Consider the following 24,115-nt stretch of genomic DNA (forward strand, 5'->3'; position numbering starts at 1 on the left):
ATGAACATTTTCGTGTTTCTGATTTTTATCATGTTCACATGTTCAGGATTAGATCTTTTCTTTTCTTTCTTTCTTTGGATTTTAACTCTGGCAGTTACGAAGTACTAGCAACTTCCCCTCCTCCTCTCCACACAAAGGCCCCTGTTGTCGGCTCACTGGGCCCCTGTTGTCGGCTCCCAGACTAGCTCATGGGAGGCTTCAGGAATGTGGTTCTAGGTGGGCTTAGAAAGCTCAGAGTGCATTTTTGTTTTCTCACTGTTTTTTTCCTCAGTAAAGTACATTTATTTCTAAAATACTACTTAATATTGTCACCAAAGGTGGGGTCTGGCAGCTTGCCGCTCTAAAGCCAATAAAGAGGCAAGATTGGTGGAAGGAAAGTTCGCCTTATTTCGGATGCCACGACCAAGGGAGAGGGCAGACTCCTGCCCAAATGTCCAAAGGCCAGTTTCCACCCCTACCCTGACAATCAGTGGGCAAGAACATTTATAGGAGGAGGGAGGGGGCCACATCAGAAATAGCACAATCAGCTCTGACAGTCATCTTGAAATTGGTTATTGGTTAATAGGTGGTTTGACCAGCATCATCTTGATTGTTTTAAGTACAGTTAGTCTTCAATTCCAGGGTCAGTTTGTTCCCATTTCTCTGAGGCCATTTCTCAGAATTGTGGCTGATTATGTCATGGCTACAGTCTGGTCATCATGCAATTAACTTCTTCCACCTGGTGAGGGTTTTAGCATCTATAAAATAGATCACAGGATATGGCTCAGAATATTATCTATAGCCCTTGAGAAGGAATTAAAGGTCCTTGATTTTGCTTAATAACCAAACTATTATTATTTGGTCTCATTTGACTGTTTTCCTTTGCTTCTGCATTTTCTCACCTTTCCGATTAAATCTATTCTTTGATTAAAGTTTTTGTACAGACAAAAGGCAGGTGGAAGACTTGAGGAGGGGGAAGGACCATAGGGTTCTGCTCCATCTTGGTGTGTTTTACTATCAGTTTTACTCCTATCAGTTAACTTGTTCTACCGCCAATTCCGAAATTTATTTATTTGACATAATTGCTAAATTTTCTCTCTTTGTAGAAAAGGATGAACATTTTGGATTTTATTTTGGATTTACATTATATTTCAATATAGTTTTTCTCCTTATTTTTATTTCAGTTTACTTTTCTATTCTCTAGTACATTTGCTCAGTTTAATAATGTCTTAGTTTTCTGACCAGGAACTACCTTGAGTTCGGTGTTATTAGAGCTAGGGTCAATCTTTGACTTATCTATAATATAATTTAAACTAATACATATGTATATATATGTTTATACACACACATACACACATATATATATACTGTGTCTTAGCTAATTTCCTCTTTGGCTCCATCCATTTAGCATTGTCCCTCTTTCTATAGCATATTCTCACATTTTACATACATTCTTATACATTTTTATCCCTTTAGGAAAAGAAACTCAGGTGTCCCCTGATGACTCGGCAGGTTAAGGATCCAGTGTTGGCATTATAGTGGCTCTGATTACTGCTGTGGTGTGGGTTCAAACACTGACCTGGGAACTTCCACATTCCATGGGTGCTGCCAAAAAAAAAAAAAAAAAAAAAAAAAGGAAAGAAGCTCACATCTGTAGTTTTAACCTAGAAGTTTAAAAAACTCACATTTTTTGGATTGTTCAATTTTCAATATTTTTTGTAGACAATATTGGAAATATGACTGTATTGCCATGACCTGTGGCATGCTGTGTTTTACCTTAATCTTTTGACCTATCAACAGAGATTCAAGGTTCTTCTACTAATCTTAGCTTATGGAATTAGTATTCTGCCCTAAAACTGGCTTAAAGTAGATGAATACGCTAATAGTAGCATGTATATAAAGAAAAAATCAGAAGGCTACAGAAGGTCTTTAAAAGAAAAAACTTGGGGAGTTGCCATCGTGGCTCAGTGGTTAACAAATCCAACTAGGAACCATGAGGTTTCGAGTTCGATCCCTGGCCTTGCTCAGGGATCCAGCATTGCCATGAGCTGTGGTGTAGGCTGCAGATGTGGCTCAGATCCCGTGTTGCTGTGGCTCTGGCATAGGCCAGAGCTACGGCTCCGATTGGACCCCTAGCCTGGGAACCTCCATATGCTGTGGGAGCGGCCCAAGAAATGGCAAAAAAAAAAAAAAAGAAAAAAGAAATAACTTGGGGAACCAATAATTTGCTTATATGATGTTAGTATCTGCAAGTAGGTATCTATTGATCATAGCTGCTCATCATACTGGCTGCCTTTGTTAAATTTATGTTCTTGTTCCTGAGGAAGGTTCTTCTGGACCTGCATATGTTGGAAGCAATTCTAGAATGCCTGGGCCAATGATCAAAAAATAAATTGAAATGATTGTAGGAATTCAGAATCCTAGGGAACAACATGGTAATTAGGATGCATGGTAACTGACAGTGCTTGTTGCTTCCCTCTCTGCTGCTGGCCTCCTTCCCCACCTAACAGCGAGGGCATCTGGAAGTGTCTTTGCATTTTGAAAGAAAAAGTTCTAGGTTCAACTTGACTTTTCCTGCTTCAAGACAGAGGATCAGATATTTTAAAAAGCTATGGTTCTTTCTAAAAGAGAACAAGGAGTTCCTGTGGTGGCTCAGCCTTGATGAAACCAGCTAGTATCCATGAGGATGCAGATTTGATTCCTGGCCTCTCTCAGTGGGTTAAGGATCAGGTGTTGCCATGAGCTGTGGTGTAGGTGGAAGATGAGGCTCAGATCTGGCATTGCTGTGGCTGTGGTGTAGGCCTGCAGCTGTGGCTCTGATTCGACCCCTAGCCTGGGAATTTCCATGTTGTGGGTGCAGCCCTAAAAAACAATAGATAGATAGATAGATAAAGAAATAAAGAAATAAATAAAATAAAAGAGAATGACAGTAGAGAAAAAAGAAAAAACAGGAGTTCCCTAGTGGCTCAGCAGGTGAAGGATCTGGTATTGTCACTGCTGTGGCTTAAGTCTATGCTGTTGTGTGGGCTGGATCCCTGGCCAGGGAACTTCCATATGCCACAAGCGCAGTTAAAAAAAAAAAAAAAAATAGGACACTGGAACTATTTAATGCACTGTTTAACATGACTGCCAGAAGGAGGTGGGGTGACAGAGAAGACACTTCTCTAGTTACTGTGCTAACAGCAATCATCTAAAAAGAACAGATGATGAGTTCATGTTAATGGTTTCAATTTATCTCCACTTAAAGTCCCTTTTGTCTTCTGTTAAAGGAGGTTATTTTTCAACTTTATATAATAGAATTATTCTGTTTTACATTCACTTTAAGATGCCCTACTATTCATACCAAACCATGTGTCTTAATTATTGTGTTGTTCTCTAAAGTGTCAGATTCTTAGAATTCTTCTAATTATTGTTGTTTTTGTATTTATTTATTTATTTATTGGTCTTTTTACCTTTTCTAGGGCCGCTTCCTGTGGCATATGGAGGTTCCCAGGCTAGGGATCTAATTGGAGCTGTAGCCACCGGCCTACACCGGTGGGATCCGAGCTGCGTCTGCGACCTACACCACAGCTCATGGCAACGCCGGATCCTTAATCCACTGAGCAAGGCCAGGGATTGAACCCACAACCTCATGGTTCCTAGTCAGATTCGTTAACCACTGCGCCACAATGGGAACTCCTTATTTATGTTTTTAAAGTTTTATTGAGATATAGTTAATTTGCAGGGCTGTGATAATTTCTGCTGTACAACAAAGTGACCCAGTCATACACATATACTTATCCATGTGTCTTAATTTTTGTGTTGTCCCCTAAAATATCAAATTCTTAGAATTCTTCTAAATTTTGGAGAGGGGGATCATCAACCCAGGTATACTGGAATTGTTGCCAACACATGCAAGTCCACAGAGCTCTCTCTGCCTATTATCAGCACCATCAGAAATGCCCACTATCCTAGAAACATAAAGGACCTCCCTCCCCTATCTCAGGAACACAGCCACACATCCAACCTAGCCCAGTGGGTAGAACAGACACTTAACTGAAGATGATGATAACCGATACCCAATGGGCAAATCATTGGTCCTCTAAGTTTTGTTGTTAACAGTACTTCTCTAGACTTCTCCTTTTGAGCAGATTTTTCCCTTGTTTTTTTTCCTCATAGTTGAGCCATTTTTCGTCTGCATATTTGCTTATTTTAAGGCTGTCTTAGGGCTGAATTCAGGTGTTAGAAGTTCTCAAATACCATTATCTCGGTGTTGCACAATGCCCATGATCCAAACAAGGCAAAAGAATCTGATAGCCTGAAAATAAAATTAAATTACAGATGGAATCATTGGGAAAGCATATTAAATGGAATAAAAAGAATTCTCTCCTTAGAATTTACGTTTGAGTTCCCGTTGTGGCTCAACGATAACAAACCCAACTAGTATCCAAGAGGATGCAGGTTCAATCCCTGGCCTCGCTCAGTGGGTTAAGGATCTGGCATTGCCATGAGCGGTGGTTTGGGTCAAAGACTCGGCTCAGATCTGGCATTTCTGTATCTGTGGTGTAGGCTGGCAGCTTCACCTCTGATTTCATGTCTAGCCTGGGAAATTCCATTTCCCTTGGGTGCAGCCCCAAAAAGACAAAAAAAAAAAAAAAAAAAAAAAAAAAAGGAATGTTTTCTTTGAACAACTTCTGTTTTATTTATCGTTGACTCTGATGAACTCCCTAAGAACAATTTCATGAAGGACAAAAGCTCAAATGAATCACATTATTTCATGTTCAAAGAACTTTTAGCTATTCTGCTAATAACATGATTTCACCTACATGTGGAATCTAAAAAGAAAAACAAAACCAAACCCCTGAAATCTCATAGATTCAGAGAACAGACTGGAGGACTGGTGGTTGCCAGATATGTGGGGGGTGAGAGGTGGGCAAGATGGGTGAAAATGGTCCAAGGGTACCAATTTCCAATTATAAAATAAGTAATGAGGCTTTAATGTACAATGTGGTGACTATAGTTAAGAATAGTCATATTTAACATTTGCATGCATATTTGACAGTTGCTAAGAGTAATTTTTTAAAAATTGAAGTATAGTTGATTTTCATTGTTGCGTTAGTTTCAGGTGTACCGAAGTATATATATACACATACATATATATACAATTTTCCATTGTAGACTATTCCAGATTATTGAATATAGTTCCCCTGCTGTAAGAGTATTTCTTTAAAAGTTTTTTTTTGTTTTTTTTGTTTGTTCGTTTTTTTCTTTTTAGTGCCATACTCATGGCACACGGAGGTCTGTCCCAGGCTAGGGGTCGAATCAGAGCTACAGCTGCCAGCCTACACCACAGCCAGAGCAACAGGGGATCCGAGCTGCGTCTGCAACCTACACCACAGCTCATGGCAACGCAGGATACTTAACCCACTGAGCAAGGCCAGGGATCAAACCCGCAACCTCATGGTTACCAGTCGGATTCATTTCTGCCGCGCCACAACAGGAATTCCTGAAAAGTCTTCATCACAAGAAAAAACATTTTTTATAACTCTGTAGTGTAATGTAACTATCATGTTAACTGCATTTATTGTAGTGATCATTTCAGGATATATACAAATATGGAATCATTAAACTGTACATTAAACTAATATAATGTTACATATCTATTATGCCTCATTAAAAAGAAAAAAAGAAGACCACCTTTGAGTTCCCTGGTAGCCTAGCAGTTAAGGATCCAGCTTTTCACTGCTGTGGTTTAGGTTACTGCTGTGGCACAGGTTTAAGCCCTACTTTGGAACTTCCACATGCCATGGACATGCCCCCCTCATGGGGGGAACCCAGATTTGAATGTTTAATAAAATTAACTAAATTTTTAAAAAATTAAAATTTCAGATTTAATTAAATAACAGATTTAAAATGTGGATAGTATAGATAATTTGAATTTTTGTAATATAAATAGATTATTTCTTTTTTTTCTTTTTATGACCGCACCTATGGCATATAGAAATTCCCAGGCTGAGGATCGAATCAGAGCTGCAGCTGCCAGCCTATGCCACAGCAACACTGGATCCGAGATCTACCCTTCTGCTTACAGTGATGCCAGATCCTTAATCCACTGAGTGAGGCCAGAGATTGAACCTGTATCCTCATGGATACTATGTCAGGTTCTTAACCCAGTGAGTCACAATAGGAACTCCAGATTATTTCAATTATTTTAGAGACAAGAAACTTAAAAAAAAATAAGACGCTAAGTACTGTGTGGATCTAGAGACTTCTTAAAGAGATTGTGACAATCATGACATAACATAGTGGTTTATGTCATTAAATTAAAATATTTTTCTTTTCTTTGATAAAATTAATTCATGATCTGCAATCATGTTGTAGAGTTTGATGTGACATGAAAAATTCATGGTTTGTTTCCAATTTAAATACTGCTTGAAGCATCTTTTTTTTTTTTTTTGGAAAATGCCAGTTATTACTGCATTAGCAAAGTGTATTTTGTAAAATTGAAAATATTAAAGCAAAAAAGCTTTGAGAACAAACATCTAAAAAAACTTGTTAAGGAGTTCCCATTGTGGCCCAGAGGTAATGAATACAACTATATCCATAAGATGTGGGTTTGATCTCTTGGCCTCCATCAGTGGGTTAAGGATCTGGCATTGCTATGAACTGTGACATAGGCCTGCAGCTGCAGCTCCAATTCGACCCCTGGCCTGGAAATTTCCATATGCCATGGGTGAGGCCCTAAAAAGACAAAAACAAAACAAAACAAAACAAAACAAAACTTGTTAAAGAGTTCCTTGGTGGCTTAGGTTGGATTCTTGGCCCAGGAACTTCTGCATGCCATGGGCAATCAAAAAAAGAAAAGAAAAGAAAAAAAGAAGACTTGTTCAAATGATGTTACTGTTGGTAGAAGGTATATTTTGTGAATGTCTTACAACAGCATAATTTTCCCTGAAATTAGGGCAAGAGAAAAAATATAAAACAGGAGTTCCCATCGTGGCTCAGTGGTTAACGAATCCAACTACAAACCATGAGGTTGCAGGTTTGATCTCACGTTGCTGTGTCTGTGGCATAGGCCAGCAAAACTCCGATTGGATCCCTAGCCTGGGAACCTACATATGCTGTGGGTGTGGCCCTAAAAGGACAATAGACTATATATGTATATAACATAAAATAATTAATGGATTATATAAGACTTTTTTATTACTCATACAAGCCCATAAACAGAACACCAAAAAATGTGCAACAACAATTGTATACAGTTACATTTACTTGCATATATTTAAAATGTGGCACTTGATAAGATTTGCCTATCACTGTAATCATACTAATAGTCATCTTCTATATCCCCAAATTCTTCCTCATGTTTGTGTGTGATCTCTTCCTTCTGTTCCTCTCCTTTTATCATCAGGAAACCACTGATCTTTCTGTCACTATAGGTGAATTTGTATATTCTAGAATTTTATATAAATAAAATCATACTGTATACATTGTCTTTGGTCTGGCTTCTTTTGTTCAGAATAATACTGAACCAATAGTTCATTCTTTTTATTTCCAAGTAGTATTCTACTGAATAGCTATAACACTATTTGATTATTCATTCACCTATTGATAAACATTTGGGCCCCAAAACATCCCTCCATGGGGAATAAGAGTTGATTTTTTATTCATCTCCTTTCTTATTAGCAATGACTTCATAGATCAGTTAAACTCCTTTATTAGCTTGGAAATGGAATATAGACTAGCCTTAGACTACACTGAGAAAAGCTCATCAAGCCCCAATAAAATTTGTGCAAAGATAGCAACATAATTCACATACACATACAAAAAGTATACAGATAGCCCTTCAACAAATTTTAAATTTCATTTACCATGTATTCTTTGTAAGTATGTATGCTTAACCTGAAACAAACCTTTAGCAGTTGTTTTCAGTTTACCGTTTCTATGGACTAAATGTGTGCCCCCAGAATTCTTATGTTGAAGCCATAATCCTCAATGTGGTGATATGTGAAGGTGGAGATTTTGGGACATCTTTAGGTCATGAGGTCAGAGGCTTCAGAAAAAGGATAAGTGCACTTAAAAGAAGCAACAAGAAAGATATGACCTCTTTTTACCACGAGAGGACAAGCAGAAGGTGACCATCTGCAAGCAGAAGGGGGTTTTCCCCAGGAATCAAATTGACCAGCATCCGGGTCTTGGACTTCCCAGCCTCTTCCCAGAAATGTCAGAAATAATAATTTTTTTCTCTTTCGAAGCTGGTGTATTTTTATGTATGCACAGCTACATGTAAAAGAGTGAACTTAGAACATTTTCTCACACCACATAGAAAAATATATTATAAAAATAAACTCAAGATTAAGATGGAAAAATAGAAGGACTGGAACTCAACTGCTCTCCTAAAAACAATAAAAATTACAACCAAATACTGAGCAATCTTCAACCAAATGGGCCAGAAACTTTCAAAAAGATATCTTACTCCAGAAGACAAAGAGAAGGCCACATCAAGAGGTAGGAGGGGTGATTAGGTGATATAAGCAACCCCATACCTCCTGGGTGGGAAGCCCCACAGACTGGAAAGTAACTGTATCACAGAGGCTCACCTACAGAAGTGAGAGTTCTGAGCCCCACATCAAACTCCCATGTCTGAGGATATGGCACTAGGAGAAAGAGCCCCCAGAGCATCTGGAATGGAAGGCCAGTGAGGCTTGCATGCAGGAGTTTCACGGGGGTAGGGGAAATGGATACCTCATTCTTAAAAGGTGCACACAGACTTTCACATGCATTGGGTCCCAGGGCAAAGCAGTCTCCATAGGAATCTGGGCCAGACCTGACTGCAGTTCTTGGAGGACATTCTGGGAAAACAAGGGTGAATGTGGCTTGTTGTGGGGAAAGGACATTGGAAGCAGAGCTCTTGGGAATATTCAGCAGCAGGCCTTTCTCTGGAGGGGGCCATTTTGGGAAAATCTGGCCCCACCCATCAGTCAGTGCTGAGCAGCCCCAGGGCAAACAACAATCCAGGTGGGATTACAGCTCTGCCAATCAGTAAACAGGCTGCCTAAAGACCCCCCAGGCACACAGCCACCTATAATCGCACCCAGAGACAAAGCCCCACTCCCCAGAGGGATAGAAATCAGCCCCTCCTACCAGTGGGCAGGCATCAGTTCCTCCCATCAGGAAGCCTATAGCAAGCCCCTGTACCAACTTCAGCCACAAGGGGGGAAGACACCAGAAATAAGAGAGGCTACCACTCTATTATCTGTAAAAAGATCACCATACCAAAAACCTATAAAAATGAAAAAACAGAGGACTATAACTCAGATGAGGGAGAAAGAAAAAAACCCAGAAAAACAGCTAAGTGATGAGATTCTCAGCATCCAGGAAAAAGACTTTAGGTTGCTGATGCTGAAGATGATGCAAGACATTGGAAATAAACTGGAGGCAAAGATGGATAACTCACAGGAAACACTGAGCAAAGAGATACAAGATATAAAACTTAAGCAAGAAGAGATGCAAAATACAATAACTGAAATAGAAAAATTCATTAGAAGCAGCCAACAGCAGAATACGGGAGGCAGAAGAACGAATAAGCGAGGTGGAGGACAGATTAGTGGAAATTACGGATGCAGAACAGAAAAGAGAGAAAAGATTGAAAGCAAATGAAGAGAGTCTCAGAGAACTCTGGGACATTAAATGAACCAACATCCATATTATAGGGGTGCCAGAAGGAGAAGAGAGAGAGAGAAAGGGACAGAAAAAATATTCCAAGAGATAATAGCCGAAAACTTCCCTAACATGGGAAAGGAACCACTCACTCAAATCCAGGAAGCACAAGTACCATATAAAATAAACCCAAGGAGGAATACCCAGAGACACATATTAGTCAAACCGACCAAAATTAAAGACAAAGAAAATCTTGAAAGCAGCTAGGGAAAAGAAACAAATAAGATACAAGGGAACCCCGATAAGGTCATTGGCAGTGTTTTCAGCAGAAACTCTGCAGGCCAGAAGGGAGTGGCATGATATACTTAATGTGATGAAAGGAAAAAACCTCCAACCAGGATTACTTTACCCAGGAAGGCTCTCATTCAGATTTGAAGGAGAAATCAAAACCTTCTCAGATAAGCAAAAGCTAAGAGAATTCAGCAACACTAAACCAGCTTTACAATAAATACTAAAGGAATTTCTCTAGGCAGAAAAGAAAAGGCCTCAATCAGAAACAAAAATACCACAAATGACAAGGCTCACCAGTAAAGGTATATATACAGTAAAGATACAAAATCATCCATGCACAATTATGCCACCAAAATCAGAAATTATGAGAAGAGGAGGGTACATATGCACGACACTGGAGATGCACTTGCAATTAAGAGACCAACAACTTAAAATAATCTCATGTATATATATATATATATATATATATATATATATATATATATACTCATATCAAAACTTCAGAAGAACTGCAAAACAAAAATCTACAATAAATAAACAAACAAATAAGGAGTTCCCATTGTGGCTCAGTGGTTAACAAATCCAACTAGGAGGTTATGGCTTCAATCCCTGGCCTTGCTCAGTGGGTTAAGGATCAGGCATTGCCATGAGCTGTGGTGTAGTTCATAGATGTGGCTCGGATCCCACACTGTTGTGTCACTGGCATAGGCCAGCAGCTATAGCTCCGACTAGACCCCTAGCCTGGGAACCTCCATGTGCCATGGGTGTAGCCCTAAAAGGACAAAAGACAAAAGACAAGAAAAAGAAAAGAAAAATCAACTCAAATACAATGCTGAACATAGTCATCAAACCACAAGAGGAGAGAACAAGAGAAGAAGGGAAGAAAAAAGACCAACAAAAACAAATCCAGGGAGTTCCCGTCGTGGCGCAGTGGTTAACGAATCCGACTAGGAACCATGAGGTTGCGGGTTCGGTCCCTGCCCTTGCTCAGTGGGTTAACGATCCGGCGTTGCCGTGAGCTGTGGTGTAGATTGCAGACGCGGCTGGGATCCCGCGTTGCTGTGGCTCTGGCGTAGGCCGGTGGCTGCAGCTCCGATTCAACCCCTAGCCTGGGAACCTCCATATGCCGCGGGAGCGGCCCGGGAAATAGCAACAACAACAACAAAAAAAGACAAAAGACAAAAAACAAAACAAAACAAAACAAAAAACAAAAAAAAAAAAAACAAATCCAAGGCAATTGATAAAATGGCAATAAGAACATACATTTCAATAATTACCTTAAATGTTAATGGACTAAATGCCCCAACCAAAAGACATAGACTGGCTGAATGGATACAAAAGCAAGACCCATATATATGCTGTCTTCAAGAGACCAATTTCACTTCTAGGGACGCATACAAATTGAAAGTGAGAGGATGGAAGAAAATACTCCATGCAAATAGGACTCAAAAGAAAGCAGGAGCAGCAATACTCATATCAGACAAAATATCTTTAAACTGAAGAATATTTTAAGGGACAACAAAGGTCACTACATAATGATCAAAGGATCAATCCAAGAGGAAGATATAACAATTTTAAATATCTATGCACCCAACATAGGTTCACTATAACATATAAAGCAACTGCTAACAACCTTAAAAGGATGAATTGATGATAACACAATAATAGTGGGGCACTTTAGCACCCTACTTACAGCAATGGACCGACCATCCAGACAGAAAATCAATAAGGAAACACAGGCCCTGAATGAAGCATTAGACCAGATGGATTCATAGATATTTATAGGACATTCCATCTAAAAGCAACAGAATACACATTCTTCTCAAGTGCACATGGAACATTCTCTAAGATTGATCATATCCTGGGCTACAAATCCAACCTCGGTAACTTTAAGAAAATTGAAATCATATCAAGCATCTTCTCCAACCACAACACTATACGACTGGAAATCAACAAGTAAAGAACTGCAAAAAACACAAACATGTGGAGATTAAACAACATGCTACTAAACAACCAATGTATCACTGAAGAAATCAAAGAGGAAATTAAAAAATACCCAGAAGCAAATGACAACAAAGATATGACACTCCAAAACCTATGGGATGCAGCAAAAGCCATTCTAAGAGGAAAGTTTATAGCAATACAAGCCCACCTCAGGAAACAAGAAAAAGCTCAAATAATCAAGCTAACTTTACATCTAAATCAGCTAGAGAGGGAACAGACAAGACCTAAAGTTAGTAGAAGGAAAGGAATCATAAAGATCAGAGCAGAAATCAATGTAATAGAAACAAAGAAAACCATAGAAAAGATCAATGAAATGAAAAGCTGGCTCTTTGAAAAAGATCAACAAAATTGATAAACCTTTAACCAGACTTATCAAGGAAAAAGAGAGAGGACTCAAATCAATAAAATGAAATGAAAAAGGAGAAGGAACAATGGACATCACAGAAATACAAAGGATCATAAAAGACTACTATATACAACTATATGCCAATAAAATGGAAAACCTAGAAGAAATGGACAAATTCTTAGAAAAGTACAATCTTCCAAGACTAAACCAAGATTAAATATAAAAGATGAATGAACAAATCACAAGTACTGAAATTGAAACTATGATTAAAAAACTTCCAACACGCAAAAGTCCAGGACCAGATGGCTTCACAGGCGAATTCTACCAAACATTTAGAGAAGAGCTAACACCTATCCTTCTGAAACTATTCCAAAAAATTACAGAGGAAGGAACACTCCCAAACTCATTCCATGAGGCAACCATCACCCTGATACCAAAACCAGACAAAGATACCACAAAAAAAGAAAACTACAGGCCAATTTCACTGATGAACATCTATGCAAAAATCCTAAACAAAATACCAGCAAACCAAATCCACAATACATTAAAGGGATTGTACATCATGATCAAGTGGGATTTATCCCAGGGATGCAAGGATACTTCAATATCCCCAAATCAATCAGTGTTATACACCACATTAACATTGTTGGTGGGATTGTAAATTGGTGCAACCACTGTGGAAAACTGTATGTCATTTGCAGACTTTTTGATGATGGCCATTCTGGCTTGTTTAAGGTGGTACCTCATATAGTTTTGATTTGCATTTCTCTGATTCCTGCCTTTGATTCTTGGGCTTTTGCACTCAGATTTTAATTTATACCATCATCCCCCAATCCCTATTCTCAGGCCTTTAGCCTTGGACTAAATGACACCACCAGCTTTCCTGGTTCTCTATATTGCAGATGGCAGATTGTGGGACATCTTGACCTTCACAACATGTGAGCCAATTCTGATAATAAATCTCTTCTATCTATAACTATAGTTATATCTTTATATAACTTATTAGTTCTGTTTCTCAGATACCCATCAAACTGTAAGAGTGGAGTTACCTCTGCAGAAGGAATTAGGAATGAAAGTGGAGTGAATAGGAACCCAAATTGTTACTCTGTAAACTTCTGCATTGTTTGAACCATTTGCAATGAGAATTTTTTTGTGTACTATCTGAGCAATTTTAAAAATGGAGGGAAAAAAACCAAAGCATGCAACTGCTGCGAAACCAGAAAAAATTTGACAGATGGTCTGTCAGAACTACCAGGAAAAAAACTGCAAGCACTGGGAAAATAACAGAGAAAAAATTTCAGGGAAAGGTTCTCCGTTAATTAACATTAAGAAAGAAAAGGAAGAGAGAGGTCATAAAATAATCTAAATAATTGGGATCTAAAACAAAAGCAGAAGATCTGAGAAATCTCGAAGAGCTGTTGACCTGACCACAGCCCATTACATCTGTGATTGATGAAAATCATTTTATCAAAATGAGAACATCACGAGTCTTTCTCACAGCTCTATTTCAGAAAGGCTGGAAGGCATCATTTCATTTTAACACCCAAGAGGAAGTGATCATGAGCCAAGAAAGATTTAAATATCCTCAGAGACAGGAGTTTTTCTTGCCAACGTTTAAGGAGCCAAGATTTACTTGTCGTGATGAACCAAGATGCTGAGCAGAAAACAGATTCTCAAGAAAAAGACAGGGACCAAGCAGAATGACATCTGCAAGTCGGATGTTTTTACTGAGGAGTTGGGTTTTTTACATTTTTAATATTTTTAAATTTAAAAATTAACTGACAGAGAACTCGACCCAATATTCTGTGATAATCTATGTAGGAAAATAATCTGAAAGAGAATGGATGTGTACATGTATAATGAAACTGGTTTGTTGCATAGCAGAAATTATCACAACCTGGTAAATTAACTGTATTTCAATAAAACTTTAAAAAAGTGAAAAAATATTTAATACTTGCTTCTGTAGTAGAAATCAGATCACATCAAAGGGGAGATGCAGCATCTTCCTGGAAGTTTAGCTGTCCCTGTCCCTGTCACCCTTGTTCTTGCATGTTGCCCAGTGGTTTATAAAATATTTTCTCATGCATTATCTCAGGGAGTTCTCACAACAAGTGTAGAGCTGGTCCTTTTGATCTTATTCATATGTGGGAAACAGCTCAAGGGCATTGCTTCAAAGGTCACATGAGTGAATGGCATAGCTGGGACCCAAATCTAGGACTGCTGACCCCAGTGTGCCCACAAGGATCTCTCAGACAGATAATGAATGCATCTGACCTTTTCTTGAACAATATTTGTATATTAGTTCAAAAGAAGGAAAGCAGATAGTCTTGGATAGAGCAAAAGAACTAGGACAGAAAATAACATAAAATAAGCTTGGGAAGCATGGAAGGAGCAGTATTGATTTTGCTGGAGGGTTTTTTTAATCTGTTATGATGAGGCATTCCAAATGCCACTACAGAACTTTGAAAAGGGAAACACCACTATGAAAACTGTGTTTAAGGGAAATTATTTGAAGAATTCAGCTTCAGAGGAAATGAGAAAATGGTATATTAGAAACAAGGAGAAGTGGGGTGATATGGCAAACTATGATAAGAATCAGACCTTATCAAGAACAGGAAGGTTCTTAAGACCCTGGAAGAACTATTCAGACTGTGAGTGAAGAAGCAGTAAAAAATATAGCCTGAGATTTGATACCAAGTATGCCGGACTGGTGGGCATGCTAGGAACCAGTGGGAACGTTGACAAGGTGGGTAAAGCTGACCCAGCAATTACCAATATGTAAAGCTTCAGGTGTCAATAATCAGGTGAAACCATTATAAGGAGTGGAGAGTGTAAATCTGGAGAAAGATGAAAAATGAGTGCTAGTCTTTTATATATGAAAGCTATTTATTTAGATAGGTGACCATGACAACTAGGAGAATAGAGAATTGCCCAGGCATCAGAAACATTGGAGAAGCCCACTCACTGCAGCCAGAAGGGGAATTCCAGCCAGGCAGAAAAAATGGAGAAGATAGTGATGGTTCTTCACTAAGGCAAACAGAGCATTAGCCAAAGTTGAAAGAACCAAATGAACTTATTTATAAAACAGAAATAGGCTCACAGATACAGAAAACAAACTTACGGTTACTGAAGGGGAAAGGTGGGGGACGGATAAATTGGGAATTTGGCATTCTAAAGGTGACTGTAAAGGCAGAAAAACCAAATCCAAAGATCAAGTTTAAGAGATAGCCCACAATTGAAGAACAGGAAAAAGGTTGGAGAAGGAGAAAGAGGGAGCGAACAGGAGAAGGAAAGAAGAGAATAATTGTAGCCATGATCTCAGACTAAAGTAAAGCAGAGATAGCAATGCTGTTAATCTAATTTGAAAAGATCCATGCACCCCAATGTTCATTGCAGCACTATTCGCAATAGCTAAGACAAGGACACAACCTAAATGCCCATCAACAGATGAATGGATAAAGACGTGGTCCGTATGTACAGTGGAATAATGCTCAGCCATAAAAAGAATGAAATCATGCCATATGTAGCAACTTGGATGGACCAAGAAATTATCATATTAGGTGAAGTAAGTCAGAAAGACAGAAACAAATACCATATGCGTTAGGACAGAAACATGGGTGTGGGGGTAGAGGGCTGGACTTCATCCGAGTCTCTAAGGCACTGTGGTTCTGAGGAAACAGGGTAAGAGAAGCAGGAATGAAGAAAACTTAGAACTCAACAGTCAGGCAGAAGAGCCCCAGGAAGATAGATAGCCATGGATACTTTCCAGAATGTACCATCACTAGTGCTATCAAAGAGGACCCTTGGAGTACAGCTGAATAGCATTTCAATTTTAATATATTTATAAGATATATTGTATAAATGTATCACATAATGTATTTATTAAAAATTCAATATATTTATAATACATTTATTAAAAATACATATGATTTATATACAAAATTAGAAAATCCAAAAAATATAATGAATTTTAAAAACTTACATAATTCCATAAATGGGAGATAGCCACTATTAAAACAGCAGAGTAGCAGTTCCATTGTTGCTCAGTAGGTAATGAACCCAAATAATATCCATGAGGATGCGGGTTTGATCCCTGGCCTCTCTCAGTGGGTTAAGGATCCGACATTGCTATGAGCTGTGGTGCAGGTTGCAGACACGCCTGGGATCTGGAATTGCCATAGCTGTGGTGTAGGCCAGCAGCTGCAGCTCGGATTCAAACCCTAGACTAGGAACTTTCATATGCTGAGGCTGAGGGTTTGGCCCTAAAAAGACAAACCAAACCAAACCGAAAAACAGTGGCATAATTCCTTAGTTTTGTTTTCTGTATACATGTGTATATGGAAGTAAGAAACATTTTTTTCACTTATTACATCATAGCTTTTGTCTAGATGCCAACTTATGGACATACTATCCTTTATTTACCAAATAGCTACATTTATCAAATAGTATATTTATCAAATGTGCTATTGAACATTTAAGAATTTTCAATTTTCTCTGATATAGGTATTGAGTAATATTAATATCAGTGCATCATTTACAGCCCTTGCACAGTGACCCATTGCATTGCTAAACCTTAATTTACTTAGTCATGTGATCCTCTTATATTTGATATTTTAATTTTGTTCTTTTTCTTTGATCTTTGTTATTGAAACAATGTTATAACAAACATATGTATTTTGTGTGTTGGGGATAAATTCCTTTTTTAAGAAATAATCAGGTGTTCCCATTGTGGCTCAGTAGAAACAAACCTAACTAATATCCATGAGGATGCGGTTCAATCCCTGGCCCTGCTTTGTGGGCTAAAGATGCAGCATTGCCGTGAGCTGTGGTGTAGGTCTCCGATGTGGCTCTAGATCTGGTGTTGCTGTGGCTGTGGTATAGACTGGTAGCTGCAGCTCCAATTTAGTCCCTCGCCTGGGAATGTCCATATGCTGCACCTGCGGCCCTAAAGAAGAAAAAAAAAAGAAATAATCAATAATGAACAATGATCATTTTCTCAAATTCATTGCCAAATTGCTGACCAAACTAGTAGTTTTTGCTCTACATTTTATTTTATTATTGGGAGTTTCCACACATAAATTCTTTATTGGCTTTTTTTTTTTCTTTTTTCTTTTTCTTTTTAGGCCCAATCTGAGCTATGGTTGCGACCTACACCACAGCTTTAGCAATGCAGGATCCTTAACCCGCTGTACCCGTCTGGGAATCAAAACTATGTGTGTCCCAGTGCTCCAGAGATGCTGCTGATCCCCTTGTGCCACAGTGGGAAGATCAACACAGGATGCTTTTAAACCCTCTTTAAGGCAAAACGACAATCACAGAAACCTATTTTTTTTGGGGGGGTGGCACACCTGCAGCATGTGAAAGTTTCTGGGCCAGGGATCAAAACTATACCACAGCAGTGACCCAAGCTGCCGTAGTGACAACACTGGATCCTTAACCCACTGTGCTGCAAGAAAACTCCACAGCAGCTTGTTTTCTTTTTTAGCACTTTTTTTTCCCCTTGGGCAGAGCCCTTTGCTAACTGCTTTTTTTTTTTTTTTTTGCTTTTTAGGGCCGTACTCTCAGCATATGAAGGTCCCAGGCTAGGGGTCGAAATGGAACTGCAGCTGCTGGCCTACATTACAGCCACAGAAACGCCAGATCCGAGCCACATCTTCGATCTACACCAAAGCTCACAGCAAGGCTGAATCCTCAGCCCACTGAGCAAGGCTAGAGATTGAACCTCAACCTCATGGTTCCTAGGTGGATTCGTTTCTGCTCTGCCACGACGGGAACTCCACATACATTTTTTTTTCTTTTTTTGTCTTTTTAGGGCCACACCCATGGCACATGAAGGTTCCCAGACTAAGGGTCGAATTGGAGCTGTAGCTGCCAGCCTAAGCCATAGCCGCAGCAACACAGGATCCAAGCTATGTCTGAGACCTACACCACAGTTCATGCCAACTTTAGATCCTTAACCCACTGAGTGAGGCCAGGATTGAACCTACGTCCTCATGGACACTAGTCAGATTTCTTTCCACAGAGCCACAATGGAAACTCCCAAGCCTGTTTTCAATTATTATTACCAAAACCCCAGAAATAATGCTTTCTGCAAAATCTTAAGAGGTCCTTGTTCTGTCTCCTTTCAAGCTATAGCTGGGTAACAGGAGCATTTGGTTCCAACTGCCAACAGCTCTTCATTATTTAAATGCTGGGTTGGACACACTTGTGCATATATGAGAGTATTTGGTAACACGGCCTTTCTTACCTTCTCCTGAATGCTATTTTCTAGTCAGTCTTCATTGCAGTTCACTGAAAGGCCAGGTTGATAGACTCTACATTTTTCTACCATCTATGACTAAGTGCCCCCTCTTGCTTCAAGCGGGAAATAGACATGGGACACTGAAAGTACTGACTATAATTAATTTTCAAACAAGGCAGTGGGTATATTTCTTTCTTGTGGCTGGAGGCAGTAAGGGTAGGGAACCATAGAAATTTCAAACAGAAACAATCTTATATAGATAGATGAGACCATAAAGATCACTACAGTGAAAACCTATTTAGGAGTTCCTGTCATGGCGCTGCAGAAATGAATCTGACTAGGAACCATGAGGTTGCGGGTTCGATTCCTGACCTTGCTCAGTGGGTTGAGGATCTGGCATTGCTGTGAGCTGTGGTGTAGGTCACAGATGCAGATCATATCTGGTGTTGATGTGGCTGTGGTATAGGCTGGCAGCTGTAGCTCTGATTGGACCCCTAGCCTGGGAACTTCCATACGCCTCGGGTGCAGCCCTAAAAAGACAAAAAACAAACAAACACACAAAATCTATTTGACTGCCAAATTTCTCTTTTTATGGGAACTCTTTCCTTTTCTTCTTACCCCTGAAGTCTATCTAAATCATCGCTAATAAGATTGGTTCTCCTGAGGACAACTTTCCAAGCCTTGGGAATCAGAAATTTCTTTCACCAGGTGGCTGGACTTGCAGGCTAATAAAAACTTGGGGTGTTTTGGCAGCCAAGTTTTCTGCCATGTGGCCTGGGAAACAGAGAAAGTTGGTCATCGAGTAGAGAAAAATGGTGCCAAATATTTCCTTAGGATTTTGTAGACTTCTGAGAGGGGCATGTGCCCCTGCTTCTTTATAGTAAATTTTCTCAGGTTTACCATCTCTCTCTTTCTCTCCCTTTCTTCCTTTCCCCAACCCTCTCTCTGCCCTCTCTCTCCTTCCCCTCCCCTCTCTCTCCCCATCTCCATCTCTCTTCTTAGTGCTGGCTACGGTTGATTTCTACTGTTTGCAGACAAGACAATTTTAAATCATACAACTACCCACATCTCCCTTTTTAAACCACACTACCTGGGAATAAAGAGCATGCTAATTATTTTAAACTGGTGAGGAAAGGATATATTTTCTCCCCTACTGCCCTCATTCCATCTGTTCTCTTTTTCTTTAGAAAAACACTCATAGGCCATTTATTATCACAGTGTTCTTATAAATGTAATCAATTTAACTGTACATGTAATCTATTCAATTAGCAAATGAAATAATTTCATTTTTATTTTTTCTAGTATTGATAAGTTTATTTCCATGTATTCAGCAACAGAAAACTTTTCTTCAGGAAATAATTTTAATTGTAGGAAGATGTTATTATATGATTGCCTTGGCTATTCCTCTTACTCAAAAGAATCCTAAATCTTCTAAAGGGCATTCCAGTTAATCGTTTTTCTAGGCAGAGTCTTACAAAGTAGGCATGTTTTGAGACATACTGTTGAAAGAGTTTCCTGTTCAAAAATATTTCCCCCTTTGGAGTGATGAAAACATTCTGGAGGAGTTCTCTGGTAGCTTAGTGGGGTAAAGATCTAGCGGAGTTCCTGTCGCAGTGCGGCTGAAATGAATCCGACTAGGAACCACGAGATTGCAGGCCTTGCTCAGTGGGTTAAGGATCCAGCATTGTGGTGAGCTGTGGTGTAGGTCACAGACGTGGCTCAGATGCTGAGTTGCTGTGGCTGTGGTGTAGGCTGGCAGCTGTAGCTCTGATTAGACCCCTAGCCTGGAAACCTCCATATGCTGTGAGTGCGGCCCTAAAAAGCAAAAATAAATAAATAAATAAATAAATAAATAAATAAATAAATAAATCCAGTGTTGTCACTGCTTGGCTCTGGTCACTGCTGTGGTAACGGTTTGCTCCATTGCTCAGGAACTTCTGCCTGCCTCAGGCATGGCAAAAACAAACAAACAAACCAAACAAACAAAAAAACATTACAGACTTAGATAGTGGTAACCTTGAAAAAAAATATATTTTTGGCCACCCCCACAGCATATAGAGTTTCCAGGCCAGGGATCAGATTAGTCTCTACCTATGCCACAACTTTGGTAATGCTGGATCCTTAACCCACTGTGCCAGCTGGGGATCAAACCTGTGCCCTAGTGCTGCAAAGATGCTGCCAATCCCCTTGCCCCACATCGGCAACTCCCAAAGATATATTTTTATTTTTTTAATTTTTTAATTTTTTTGTCTTTTTTTTTTTTTTTTTTTTTGTATTTTTAAGGCCGCACCGTGTCATATGGAGGTTACCAGGCTAGGGGTCTAACTGGAGCTACAGCTGCTGGCCTACACCACAGCCACAGCAATGCCAGGTCTGAGCTGCATCTGCAACCTACACCACTGCTTAACAGCAATGCCGGATCCTTAATTCACTGAGCAAGGCCAGGGATTGAACCTGCAACCTCATGGTTCCTAGTCAGATTCATTTCTGCTGAGCCATGACGGGAATTCCGGATATGTTTTTAAATCACTGAATTATTCACTTTAAGTGATGATTTTATGTAAATTAAATATCAGTAAAAGTTAATAAAAGCAAAACCAAACAACAAAAAAACTTGGTCACAGTGGGTAATACATGTTTAAATTAGAACATGATGTAATAAAATTAAGTTTGTTGATGATATAATACAGAAATTAAAAAAAAAAAACCTCTCCCCAAGTACCATTCTAAAATGCCTCTAATTCTATTAGTGGAGAAATCAGTCCTTTAGCTGAAACATTGTCACTTCTGGAAACTCCTATTTGTAAGCAATACATTTTGTAGGGTTACATAAAAAACAAAAAACCAAACCAAAACAAAACCAATGCTATTGGCTGTTTATTCCTTTAGTTAACCTCTCAGGTGAGCAGTTGCCGCTTATCAGGACCTCGAGGGGAAGACATGTGATGAAAAAATATTAAGTTATTTTCAATGTGGACAGTTGATGGGGAAAGCACAGTGGTGAGAATGTGGGCAATGGTCAAAGAATGAACTATGTCCTGCTGGTCCTGACCACTAGAAAGTAGCATTGATGTTTGGAGTCTAAGGTGAGTAGTAGGGAGAAGAAAGAAGATGAAGGAGGTTCTGGTGTCCGGGAAAGAGGACGCTGTGCCCTTTGCTGAGTGTTCCAGCGTTGCCCGGGATCACAGCCCAGCCCAGCCCAGCCCTACCGCTCTGCTTCCTAGTTTGAAATCCAGGGGTTTAAAAGTAGATGGGAAAGATCACTTGTTTCAGCTGGAAGAATCCAGAAAACTCTGTTGAACGAAAAAAAAAAAAAAAAATCTACTTGACCCTCTTTTAGTTTTCCCCCAAATGCAGAGTGATTCTTGAAAACCAGTGTTGTTACGTCTCTGATGCAAAATACGTGGTTGAAAGAACCCATTTGTCAGGGCCCTCATGGACCATCTGAGTTGAGAGAGCTGGTCTTTGCTGAGAAAGAGAATCCTACAAGTCTGGAAGCTTCGTCATGGCAGTGGAAAATGCTACATGGCCCATTTGTTGGGCCGTTGGGATTTATCAGGCGGCAGCCTAAAGCCTCCCCTCTCCCCGCCCCCTGGCTCGCTAAAAAGACATAGTCACATAGACTTTTAAAGTGAGTTTCCTTATCTATAAAATCAGGATGATTTTGTTATTCCTCTTGAGAATTGTAAGGATTTTAAAGTAAGACACATCCTGTTATAATGACACCAGTTTGTAAAGGTTAAAAAAAAAAAAAAGATGAAGGAGTATAAAAAAGGACAGAAATCGTAGGAAAGTATTAAGCCGCACCCTTATAACTGTCCCAGAGTGGATCCAGTCTGTTATCCTTTCTAGAATCCTATGCTTTCCATGGAAATTGTGTCAAAAACAAATCTTGGAACAAAACTAAATTATTAATGGGCCCCTGAAGCAAAATGGACTTATTATCTCTGACAACACACTTGTTCTCCCTTGCTTGGAAACTGCTGATCACACAGCTTACATGTCCCTTTGTTCTCCCCGTGACACATGCACTTTTGGAATTCTTGCCATATGACAGAGTGACAGGATGGGTTTTCTATATGAAGTGTGAAAGTCAGTCAGGTACACAGGCAGCCAGCACTAATCTTTCCCCTAAGTCAGACCCTATTCCAAACCCTCTTTTTAAAAAAGCAATTAAAAAAATCAATTCTTTAGAAATAGTGTTGACTAATCTCTAAAAAAAATACTTAAAATGGCCTCAATGTTCCCCATTCAAAACTAAAGTGAATTTATAGGTGGAGGATTAGGCGATGACTTTGTAATTCAGTACATTCACAGAGAGTTTAAATAATGTTACTTTCTCATCAAAATGCCCTGATCCCCCTTTACCCATGTGAATAACTGCCTATGAGCCATGATAAGTACAGGGAATTCACGACAGCTCCAGAGAAGACCAATCATGTTACATGAATGCAACAGTTATGGTTAGGTACTAAGATGGAATTGTTCTAACAATAGTAGCCACACTTTATGGAGAACTTATTGTGTAATAGGATCTGTTTTAAGCATTTTACCCATCTAACTCACTGAATTTTACCACAACCCACGTATACAACGATGAGGCTGATGTACCAGGCTGGTAGGGTCAATAGGAAAACAAATTACAGAAAGATCCCAAACTGAGATTAAAATTCAAGAAGCCAAGAGGGTTTGGTTAGTTACTCCCCTCTCTCTGGAAATTCTTCTTGCAATGTTAAAACCTGGAGGTTCTAGGTTTTGTCTTAGTATATTAATTCTAAGGTATGGTGCTCTGTATGACTTGTCTAAATCCCTTAGGACCTCTGTGATTCTCTAAAAATTCTGTGCACATGGATCCAGAGCTCCCAGATGAAAGTGGGTGCTGAGGCTTTGCTCTGCTCACCTAAAAGCCACATTAAGGGCTTCTGACTTTATTCAAGAGGGAGGTGGCAAGCCATTTGAGCATTTTGGGCAGAGAACCATTTGAGCATTTGGGGCAGAGCCTTTCACAGATTATTCTGGCTGATATGTAGAAAATAGATTGGGATGAGCATAAGGATGGAAACAAACTATTGAAAGCCATTGAAATTGTCCAAGTGAGCAGCAATGAGGGTCTAGATCAGGAGGTGGTAGAGGAGGTAACGGGAGATAGATCTTGAAAATATATATTGTAACTAAAGCTGGTAGGATTTGCTGATGGCTTGACTGTGGGCTAGCTGCAAGTTTCTCACTCTTAGAAACTGGCTGAATGGAAGTATTTCTATTCAATAATATGGAGAAGACCATGGAGGAGAAGAGAAGAAAAATAAGAATTCTTTTTTGGATATTTCAAGTTTGAGATGCCCTTTAGATATTCAAGTGGCAATATGCAGTAGGTATTTAATATGTGTGTCTGGAATTTAGAAGAGAGGTACCTTCATTTTTTCCTCTCCTTCTACCATGTTCTCAGGCAAAGACTTAATCCACATCAAGCTGCACATTTTGATGGAAAGTTTACACAGTCTCCTTTTAGACATTAATTTTTTTTTTTGTCTTTTGTTGTTGTTGTTGTTGCTATTTCTTGGGCCGCTCCGCGGCATATGGAGGTTCCCAGGCTAGGGGTTGAATCGGAGCTGTAG

The sequence above is a fragment of the Sus scrofa genome, chromosome 8 (assembly GCF_000003025.6).
Source record: "Sus scrofa isolate TJ Tabasco breed Duroc chromosome 8, Sscrofa11.1, whole genome shotgun sequence".
Classification (NCBI taxonomy): Eukaryota; Metazoa; Chordata; class Mammalia; order Artiodactyla; family Suidae; genus Sus; species Sus scrofa.